Here is an 11516-nt window from a genome sequence, read left to right on the forward strand (position 1 = left end):
TCAACAACTACATTAAAATTAAAAACAAAAAATATAGTTTTTTCTGTTTCCAGAATTGAATTGAATTTTCTCATTTTTAATTTCGTATTATTTCAAAACTTTGTATTTTACTATGAAATAAAATATTTTTTCTTTTAAAATAAACTTTCATTTTTCTCAAAACTCCTTCCGTTAGGGTCCCAGCCCCTAAAATCTAGGGGCCTAGGCGTGTATCACTGGTGATACATTGGCACCTGGGGGTAGTTTTTTGAAATGATCACCGGTGATACATTGGCACCTGGGGGTAGGTTTTTGAAATGATCACCAGTGGTACATTGGCAGCCAACGTGTTAAATTTCGAAGAAGTTATTCAAAATTATCAAATTAATCTTACTCCATGGAGACTAGTCCCGGAATACTTCTTTTAGCACTAATAGCACTTTGTTTTGCAGGGGCAGGGTAGTTAGAAGTAAGTATGTGTGTGTAAGCGTACCTAACATGAAACAACCACTTTCTAAGGTCACGCAACAATCTAAGCAAAACGCGCACGTGCCAACTTGGCGTATTGAATGCGCAACATTTCGCTTCCTGTGTTTCAAATGCCTAACAAAATGCGCGAACAGTTTTATAGCGGCAATGACAAAACTCGACAAACGTTTTGTTCCATTGTCACATGCATTTATTGTTTGGACCTTGAAAGATCGTACGCCATAACACTAAAACAAAGAAACCAAATAAAATATTGCGTATTTGGACATTTCTCATTGAGAATAATCAGACGTTGTTACGGCGTACAACAAAGGTATAAACCTTTTTTTATAGTTGATACTGTAAACAAGGAAAGGATGAAAAATTGGTTATTGGTTTGTGTTGAGCATAAAGATGGTGGCATGTGACATTTTTGACAGCTTTTTTTTGGCTCACAATGAATTTGGCTAACTGAGTGTAATTAGTTTGAAAAGCAGAAAATTTTAACAGCAATTAAAATTTCGAGGTAATCAATTTGTGGTATTGAGTGCTCGTAACTCATGCACATCCAGCAGACAAATACCCGACTGCCCGTTGTGTGTTTGACGAATGCGGTCAAGTGTTTTGCTGTGATGTTGATGACCTACGGTTTGTCTGAGTTGACTTGTACATACACACATACACGCATACATATGCACGATAATACCCGTAAACAAAGTTTGGCATCTGTGAACGCTGTCGGTAAAATCAATTGCGCAGGCGCGCAAGCCAAATTTTATTTACAAGACAATTTCCATTGCATTGCATTAAGCAAAGTTCAATTTGTGTATTAACTTTGAATTGCGCATTTACGAAATGTTTGTTTAACTCGTATTTTCTCTATAGCTGATAATAAGCACTTACACATTGATGGCATTCTAAAATATCGGCAAATTATCTCTTATTTGAATTTTGATATCATCTGCTACACCTCGGCAAGGGCTATGGCGATTTCATTACTATTTGACGCTTTATGAATTATATTTTTCTTTGCTTGTCAGGCATTCGTCAGTTTTAATTATCATATAACCAATAAAGGCACATTTGTAATTACAGGCGAGAACTTGTTGATTGTAGCAATTTGCCTTACAAATTTAGAAAAAATTAAAATAACCGCTTTTTGTGCAATCGCTTTTATAATAGGTGCATATAATGATTATAGTGGGGCGCATACAACGCTAGCTGGCTTAGCGCGAACATTTTTTCCAATTGGCTTGAAGTGCTTAATAATTTTTTGTCATGACGCTTTCATTTTATTAGCACCTTGCTAATTTCAACTTAACCCTTTGATAACCAAATTCTTCTTAATTTCTGTAGTATTTGGTTATGATCTTACGAAGTCATATGCATAAAATTCAATATCTTCCTCGTGTGTTAAGACAAAATGGATAGACGGATGCAAAAGTAATAAACGCTGACCATCACAAAGGCAATATCTGCCCTTAATTCCAATGTAAAGAGGAGACCAACCTTGCTGACGACACATCCTTGCAAAAAAAAAAAAAAAAAATATTGCAATATGCAGTACGCGTTACAGATTATTTTTGTTATCCATAAGGTGAATGTGGCGCACAAATATTTCAATAATCGCATGTTCCGATTTTTTCTTCTATCTGATGGAGACTAAAGAAATAGAAATTCATTTCCAAATTTGCTATGCCAGTTTCGATAGTAAAAATTAAATTGTGAAATCTTGACTTCATGATGGGCATATATGATGGGCATAAAACAGAGATGCTGAAATCAGAAAATATATATTACGATTTTAATGATTATGATTTATGAAATTTTGCATACTCGCACTAACAGTTTTGCGAACAAGCAATAAGTTGAGGAATAAAATTTAAATGGAATAAAATTTTACTTTATATATTCTAACAAAAAAAAAAATTAAATCCAAATCACAATGGAACAAATTTTCTTAAATTCTTTTCACCGTGGGAGTTTGAGTGTTTATAGTCACAAGATGGCGCAAGGTAAATACCCTAACGCAAAGTTTATAATTTTTGCAAATGGCGTTTTAGTAAAAAAGTTATTAAAAAACAAAATTGGATGCTTAATTTTGCACCACCTTGTATAAAGATGTGCTGCTCCATTCGATCGCTCATGTGATATCCCACTTCTTAAATACACTCCCTACCTCTCCCGTAATTAATGTCACATATTTTTATTTTGTTTTTTGTCAAATTTCAATTGATGATATATTAATTTTTGATTCACTTGATTAAGAGCGCAGAGAAAAATGTTAAGCGAAGACGACGTTTTGGTTGTAAGCAGTTATTTGTTTTATTTATTAATAAGTACGACCATCATTATTTACTTTTGCAGAGTCATAAAGTGATTTCAAATAGTTCAAAGAAATCGTAGACCAAGCTGCTTTAATCGTATGAATTAAAGAAATTTGATCTCTCCATATTGCAAATTGTTTTATTCCCAAGGTGCGCTAGTCAAAAGTACGTCACCTCTATCCAATATCTGCAAAAATAAAAATCCTGCGGAGCATAGTAAACGTGTCATAGTACTTAATATAGGGTGGTCCATGTAAAATTAGCTTTTTGAATCGGCTAAAAAAAAGCTAATCAATATTTTTTCAAACTTTTTATTTTTATTTTGAATATTGAACATTGTCATTTATGAACGAAAAATAATATCGTTCAAATGACTGCCACGACTGGCTTTACAGTAGGCCATTCGATCAACCCAAGTTTTAAGCACATTTTCGATTGTTTGGGCTCCAATTTCATGAATGGCAACTTTGATTTCATGTTTTAAGGCATCAATCGTCTCTGGGTGGTTCGCATAGCATGTGCTCTTAACGGCTCCCCACAAAAAATAGTCCAACGGGCTTAAATCACAGCTCCGAGGCGGCCAATTGATATCGGAATTTCGGCTGATTATTCGGTTTTCAAAAACGGTAGCCAAAAGTTCGAGTGTAACTTTGGCAGTATGACAAGTTGAACCGTCCTGTTCAAACCAAATGTCGTCCATGTCATCCTCTTCAATTTTTGGAAACAACTCGTTGAGCATGTCACGGTAACGCTCGTCATTTACTGTAACCGCGGCTCCTCGCTCATTTTCGAAAAAAAAGGACCCGATGATGCCGCCAAACCAAAAACCGCACCAAACAGTGACTCGTTGTGGATGCATTTGCTTCTCTACAGTAACGTGTGGATTTTCTGAGCCCCAAATCCGACTTTTTCTTATTGACGTAGCCACCGATGTGAAAATCAGAAAAGAAGAAGAAGACTCACCACTTTGGAAATAGGTTTTCAATATTTGCCAATTTTGTCCAAGCGTATAGCGTCCCATTTCGTAAATGTCGAACCTTTAAGTAAATTATGAACACATTTGACATGTCATTTGTGTTACCATTCTCAAAAAAATAGGTGATTCAAAAAGCAAACGCTATATGGCCCACCCTGTATAAGAAGTACAGATCTTCATCGTGATCTTGGCGTACGAACTCTGACTGAAGTAACGAAGCAATTTGGCGTAGCTCACAAACACCAACTAAAAACTTGTGTTAACGATGCAGCATCCAGCTTACTTCGGCTGAATTCCTCTCGAGGACCATTCAAACACACAAGGGTAGCAGATTTTATGGAGAGCGACTAGAGAGTTTATTGTTTAATGTTTTTTTTTAAACAACTGAAGTTATCAAATGGGGATTGCTTAATGGTATCCTGTTCTATATACTGGTTGCAATGATACAACTCTTCTGGAAAATGTCTAAGAATCGTTAAAAACAAAACAAAAAAGGATTTAGTTCAGCCTTAATTTCTTCAAAATCTTCTTCTAAGTCATTACAAATTTTTGTTCATTGCAGAAGTGCTCAAATATTTGCACACAATTTTCGAGCTTTTGAATTTGAGTAGCTAAAAAAATATTTTCGCCTTGTTTTGTCAGCCTTCTTTTAATTTTCCACCGATGTTAGCACTTAGCATTATATGGAAATGATCCAGATATTTTTTAGGGGTGTTGCCAGCATTGATATAAAACATGTTGGTAGTACGAAGAAAGAGAAACATAAGTAATTTTTTCAAAAGTTTTCGAAAATACATTTGAGATACTTATTTGTATTATTATTATACTATTATAATCACAAAATATATATTATCTTAAATAAAAGCTTTTTAATTAACTTGTTGATCATGTATCCCTTCATCTGTCGTGCTGCCACACTAAGGACGAAATACAAAACGACAAAAACGTTAAAATAATCAAAACAAGCGTCGCTCAGATTACTACTCCAGCTCCTGCTCGAAAATTTTCGAGTATTGAGGATCAAACAGATATGCTGGTATTCGTTGTTCGTATGCCCAGGCTGTTCCAAAATATGCAAACAAAATCAAGAGCTCTAGTGTGTATGTACGTCTGGCTGAGCGATGATCCTGAGAATTAATTCCTGTTTTGAGCTCAATAAGAGAATTTTCAACGGAATTGAAAACAAGTTATGTCCCGACACAAAGTTGGGGATTCTGGTATACCCACATAGTATTTCGAGATCCGGATATAAACAATCACCATAAAAATTCAAATATTATATATGTACTTATGTTAAGCTGAAATTGGTCACATCATTTATATGATTTTGGATGGCAAATCTGGAGAGCAGCTTTTGGTGTCTTGTGCGACAAAAAAAAATACCATAAACGCTAAAAGGTAAAATCTACAAAAGCATGATCAGACCAACAATGGCATACGCTTCCGAGTGCTGGACACGTAGCAGAAATTCGGCTGCTGAGGTGGGTCAGTGGCGTAGCATTGTTGGACAAGCTACATAACAACTTTATTCTTGGTAGCAGCAAAGTCGCTTCAATTACCGCAAAACTTGAAGAAATTCGACTTCGCTGTTGCGGCTTTGTTATAAGAATATCTGAGGATCACTAGTGAGCCAGATGGAGGAGCTAAAAAACGGACTAGGCAGACCACCAAAAACTTGGAAAAATACTTTAAAAAACAACATGCCATGCAGAAGGGTGAATGAAGAGACTACTCTGGACCGTGTGACATCGCACAAGGAGAGCTGATCAGAAATAGGATAAGACTAGACAAAAGAAGAAGATTTGTATGATTTTGGAGCAATCAAAGATCAGGGCTAGTGGCGGATAAGGCTGCTTACGATGGATTAAATAGTGAAAATGCTATACGTTTCATCAAAGTGCAGCCGTTAAGATGGCTGGGTCATATACGTAACAAGAATAGATGGTACGAGGGCGGCACAGAAAAAAATTGTAGAAGCTATATCGTTCCACACTCAAGCAAAAGGCGGACCGAGCTCAAGATTGGTCGACGAACTAGAGGAAGACATCAACAAACTTGGGATTAAGAGCTGAGAAAAAGTCGCAAACGGTCGAGATGTTTGAAGGTGCCACGTGCAGCAGGTCAAAGCTCACAAAGAGCTTTAGAGCTAAAAGATGAAGATGATTTGTATGACTTAGGCTTTTGCTTTTGATGCTATCTGGACCAAAGACTTTTACACTAAAGTAAATAAAGAGTGCTACATTTAAATGGTCTGCTTTTGAAATAAGCAACAGTAGCTGTAATGGTACAATCACGCATACAAAGTATTAGTTTGGGGAAAACGAAACCTATTATTTTCTCGGTATATGGCTGTAGTGATCGATATACGTTAAGTATCGATCAAACAATTTAAAACTTATGTTCATTTTCAAGATGATATTTCACACTAAAAAATTCTTTTGCTGCTTTTTGTTTATTCTATTCAGTTATGAGTTACAGGGCTTTAACAATGGCAGTCAACAAAGAGAAAAATCGGTACATTTTACAGTTTTTCTTTTATAAAGGCGAAAATGGCCGCTGAAATTGTGAATGGTGTTTATGGTGTCGAAACTGCAACAGGTAATTACGTATAATTTTAGTTACGTCGATTCCGTTTAGGCATTTTTGATGTCAAAGAAAATGTAGATGATGTCAACTATGTCGATAAAATCCCAGAAATAATCGAAGTCGGCATGTTAGTAGTCGTAGCATCGCCCAGGAGCTAAAGATCGACCATAAAAAAGTTGTAACCTATTTGCGCAAAAATAATGGATTTCTTTTTCCAACCAAATAAATACAATAAAAACGTCTTTTTCAAGTTTGATTCAAAGTACTTTACCCCACACCCAGATAAACTGAGAATAACCAAAGTTTCTAATTACTTTGCTTTAACTGTAATTCGTATCAAATCAGCGAAAGAAAAAAAAACAAAAATAGCTACTAGTATTTTACTTAAATTACGTATGCAAGTATGCTGTTGAGTTCACCTTTATTGTTAACGACAGACAGCTCTGACAGTTGCTGATAAGTATTTATCCTCAGTTGCTACTGATCTTGTTGGTTGGCTCTCTGCCATGACATGTATGCTGGCTGTTATTGCTTGATTATCTTAGAAACAAATGTAATTAAGACTCGAATTACGACTGACAAGCGCTAATTTATTCGACGTGAACATTTACTCAGTGGAAGCGCATCGAATACATAGTTTATACGCATATATCAGTAATTGCGGCTTTTCATAAATTTATTTCTAATTTTTTTTATTAATACGACATTTAAAATTCGCTTCCAGGAAGTTCAGCCACAGTGTAAACATACAAATTAAGTTATTAAAATTTTATTTATATATTTACAATTAAATTAAATTAAAATCCGCGCTTTGTTCAGTAGCTCAGATTCGTTAACTTTCTAGGAAACTTTAACCGATTACTTTACACGATATTTCTACATCGCACGAACTGATCGTAATCATAGCCGGCACCCGCTGCACGTACTCCATCCACCCAAGCTCTTAATCCAGCTCCAATACATTTCTACAGGGCCCGCCATCTATCGTTACGGATTTGAAGAATGGTAACACTTAGCTGTCATCTGATTTGACAGAAAATTAGTTTTATTCTTCCGCTGAACGAAAATGGTTGTGTATACGCTCAAAGAACGCTGGGAAATATTGCGACATTACTTTGAAAATCATGGTAATGTTGCAGAATGTGTACGAAAATTACGTACGGCAATGGGAAGAAGAAAAGCACCGAATGAAGCGTATGTGCGTACTTACGCCTCGGAGCTGCGATGTGACGCCGTTGGATTATTATCTTTGGGGTGCCGTCAAAGACCAGTGTTATGCCAACAAACCAGCAACAATTGATGCACTGAAGACCAACATACGCGATGTCATAGCTGAAATACAGCCGCATACAATCGAAAATGTGTTGAAAAATTGGACCCATCGTATGGGATGGTGCATGGCTAGCCGAGGCAGCCATATGAATGAAGTTGTGTTCTATCATTAACCGGAAGGATTGTACTTTGGAAAAATATTGAGTAGTTTCTTTTTTATAGCATTTTTAATTCCGTAAAGTTATATGGCGGACCCTTTATATTGCAGAGCATAATTTCCCTATATTGTGATCATAATATGGCAGTTACATAGCAGCAGACTAACTTTTCATGCACTTCTGATCTGATAACCTCTGGTATCTCTTAAAGGCGCAACTTTTCGTTCAATGTAGTAATTCGGAAAGATGCTTCTAAACTATTTGAAGACATAGTCAAGCGGAAGGTGTACTTTTCAGTCAAACACTTATCTCTAACAATCAGCATGACTTCATGACTGACCGTCACCAATTTTGCTATTCTGAGTTTCTGAGTTTTGCATGTCTGCCTTTCATGATAATTCGCAAGTGGTCAATATCTATACCGACTTTTCTAAGGCATTTGACAAAGTTAGTCACTCACACACTAGCTAGTGTGAGTATCGGCGAACGCTATCCCGCCATTATAAATGACTTTTTGATGGCGGAAATTGAAGACCGTGATCTCCACAACATCTGGTTCCAACAAGACAGCGCTACTTGCCATACAGTCCGTAAAACAATGGATTTAATGCGTCGTCGTTTCGGTGATCAACTTATCTCTCGTCTCGGACCAGTGGACTGACCACCCAGGTCCTAAAAATTGGTGTTAACGGATGGCCAAATTACGGCGCAGTTGTGGTCAACATTTTAATAGAAATATATTTAAAAAATAAATGTCATGAATGGTCCTACATGACAACATTCTCTGTTCGCAATGTTTGAACTTGGCTCGCTTGATGAAAAATTTGCATATGCAACAACAATATTATCGAGCACGCTTCGCCACTAGCTAATATAGTTTCACCTCATAAAACTGGTATAACTCACAAAATTGAATGCTGCCAACTCTTTTTTTCTTATATTAGACAAGTTACATCGGACGGCGTTCATACGACGACTTCTGTTGCTTCAACTCGTAACTTGTGGAATGTTGCGAGACGAAGGATGGATAGGAACGTCGAGATGCAGCTCTTTTCTAATGCTGTTTATTTATGTTAGTTGCTCCATCTATTGACCACTCGCTTATGCATAGAGAATCGAAGACGCCTATTTTATAGTATAACTCCTCGACAAATTTAGTCCTTTGGATTTTTGCGCACGTAACTTTCAAACATTTTCTAACATTTAAAGCAAGACGATTTTTAATGCATTAAAAATGCAGATAATCCGTTTCAGGTAGAGCTGCACTCGTAGAGCAATAGAATTAACATTTTTCGTTAGTTCTTAATGTGATATTCGAAAATATAAGTTTCGAAAATGGATTATCAAATAGTTTCGAATAGCACAATTCGGTTCGTCATGCAGAGGAAAGCTGTTAACTATTTAGCTTTCCCTTGAGTGAACCTTTTCAACGATGTGATGTACAATATCACCACAATTAAGTTTGAATCAGTGTTCATTCGTTATTTCTCAAAATCTATGCTCCGTGGTGTCACAGAGGAAATGCGGCAAAAGATAAAAAATAGATACAAAATTAAAAGAAAGAAAAAAAAAATGTTCGTCAGCCATCAGCAATCAAAACAGACAAATGCTTTTGTGTTGAATATAATTTGCGCCGCTGTTTCATTTTTGAATCTTTTTCTTTGCATAAAGCAGCTGGTTTTTGTTTTTTTTTTATTTTAAATATATTTGTTCAATCATTCATTAAATTTAAATGGCTGTCAAAAGTACAATTTAAATCGTGTAAAAATTTCAAAATGCGCTTTGTAAGACATAACTTTAATTTGAGCATTATTAGCAATTTTTTTTTCAAATTTTCAATAAAAGCAAATGTTTTTTTATTCATTTCCTTTTTATTTTCTTCTTTTCTTATAAATTTATATTCTTTCCACGCCCTTTCTACTACCCCTAAGCAATTTGTTGCACTTCAACACAGTCAACTCCTCACGTTTTATGGCTTTCAAACATTTTTGCATTCCTGCGCCTCTTCGTTGCACACTTCACATCCTCTTAGCCCAGGACGGCGTGCTCGTAAAATGGGTAACTTCAGCACTAAACTTGCCATCTCATCATTACACATCGATCAAGCGCGCTGCTGTGCTGCAAAATTATAGGCAGTCGCCCCCAACCGCACGAATGCTGCACCACGACTTTGCACAACATTTGCCAGCTAATTTCACACGTTGTCATGCCAGACACGTTGCACGCGCTGCCCCCTTAAATATTTACTACCTTTACTTAATTTTATTCTCGCTTTATTATTTTAACGATGACATCTTTGTCGCATTTACCAGACCAGCAACAGCAAATATATCAGCAGCTAACTGCATCAGCTGCTTCGGCAGTGTTATTCACCTGCAAACAGTGCTACCCATTGGCTATAATTTTTTCGCTTTTTCAACCAAATGCTGAATTGGAATAGGGAGATTTCATTTAGCTTGCACAATAAGTGTATTTAATGCATATAGAAGGCATTGCTCTGATTGTATGGAGAAATAGGGGAATATGCAGAAAGGAAAGAACAATCCGCTAGAACGACTTGGGAGGGAGAACCATTTCTGATGTATTCTACTACGGCCTGTATTGGGCGACGTCGGAACACTTTTCTTAGATACTCTAAATCAGGTGACGGGCACTGATTTAAAAGATCTGATTAAATCTATATATATAAAAAGAAGTTACATTTCCTTGGTAATCTTATAACTCAAGAACCGCCGAACCGATTGACACAACAATTTTAGAGTTCTTTTCTATCTTTGAGGAGGTGGTTTGTGTGAAGTTTGATTGAAATCGGTGCAGCCGTTCCTGAGTTATGACATTTTATGTGAGTAATGGTTTCCTCTCATACGAAATGCCTGTATGGGAAAAACAACAACAAATACACAGCCGCTTATGAGCGTTTCTGTTGTACTGTTGTGGTTGTAAGTGTTGTGTGTTGTATTATGTTAATATTAATTTTGGACGAAAATATAATAAAAACTGGAGCATTCAAGGAACTGGAAAATCATTTTTAACTTTATTTATTTTATCATAATTTATTTAGCGTAAAAAATTGATATGGAAATTAAAGAATCAAAGTTTAATTACAAGTTTTTATCGGCTCGTTCACCTTACCTGTATATAGGTGACCACCACAATCAAATTTTAAAAAAGTACAGAAAAGGCTATTGTGACATCTTTAGAAAGTATGTTGAATGAAAAAAATCAACTAATTAACTGTTTAAACATTTTACGAGTTCTATAAAGAAAACTTAATATGAAAAATTTCTTGCGATATAAAGAAAACATTTTATGTATGGTGGTGCGAAGCCCACTGGGAAATGCTAGTTTATTCATAAAATTTTTTTCAGGAAATCTGAGTTTTCTTTAAAGTAGTCGCAACTGTGTTCCAAATTATTTTTAGTGAATAAGAAAGACTTCAGCGTTTTGACTTAAACTACAATATCTCGAACACAGTTATGTCCAGATGATGCGGGTCTCACGAGACAGCTGAATCTCTTCGTCTGCGATGGGTGGAATGCCAATACCGGCATACCGGCATTCGGTGGTGGGAGTGTAAGAAGTTGATAAAAGACTTTCGATAAATGCAGTTTATAACCTATCTATAAACCAGACTAACCTGCGCTCGTCCGATGGCTTGTCTTCTTTATTCCATTCTAAAATTGGTCTCTCTTCGAAGATCGAAAAGGAGCTATGAAGGTTTGGATTTCCTCAATAGGTGAGCTTTCCCCA

The sequence above is a fragment of the Anastrepha obliqua genome, chromosome 1 (assembly GCF_027943255.1).
Source record: "Anastrepha obliqua isolate idAnaObli1 chromosome 1, idAnaObli1_1.0, whole genome shotgun sequence".
In the NCBI taxonomy this organism is placed as follows: Eukaryota; Metazoa; Arthropoda; class Insecta; order Diptera; family Tephritidae; genus Anastrepha; species Anastrepha obliqua.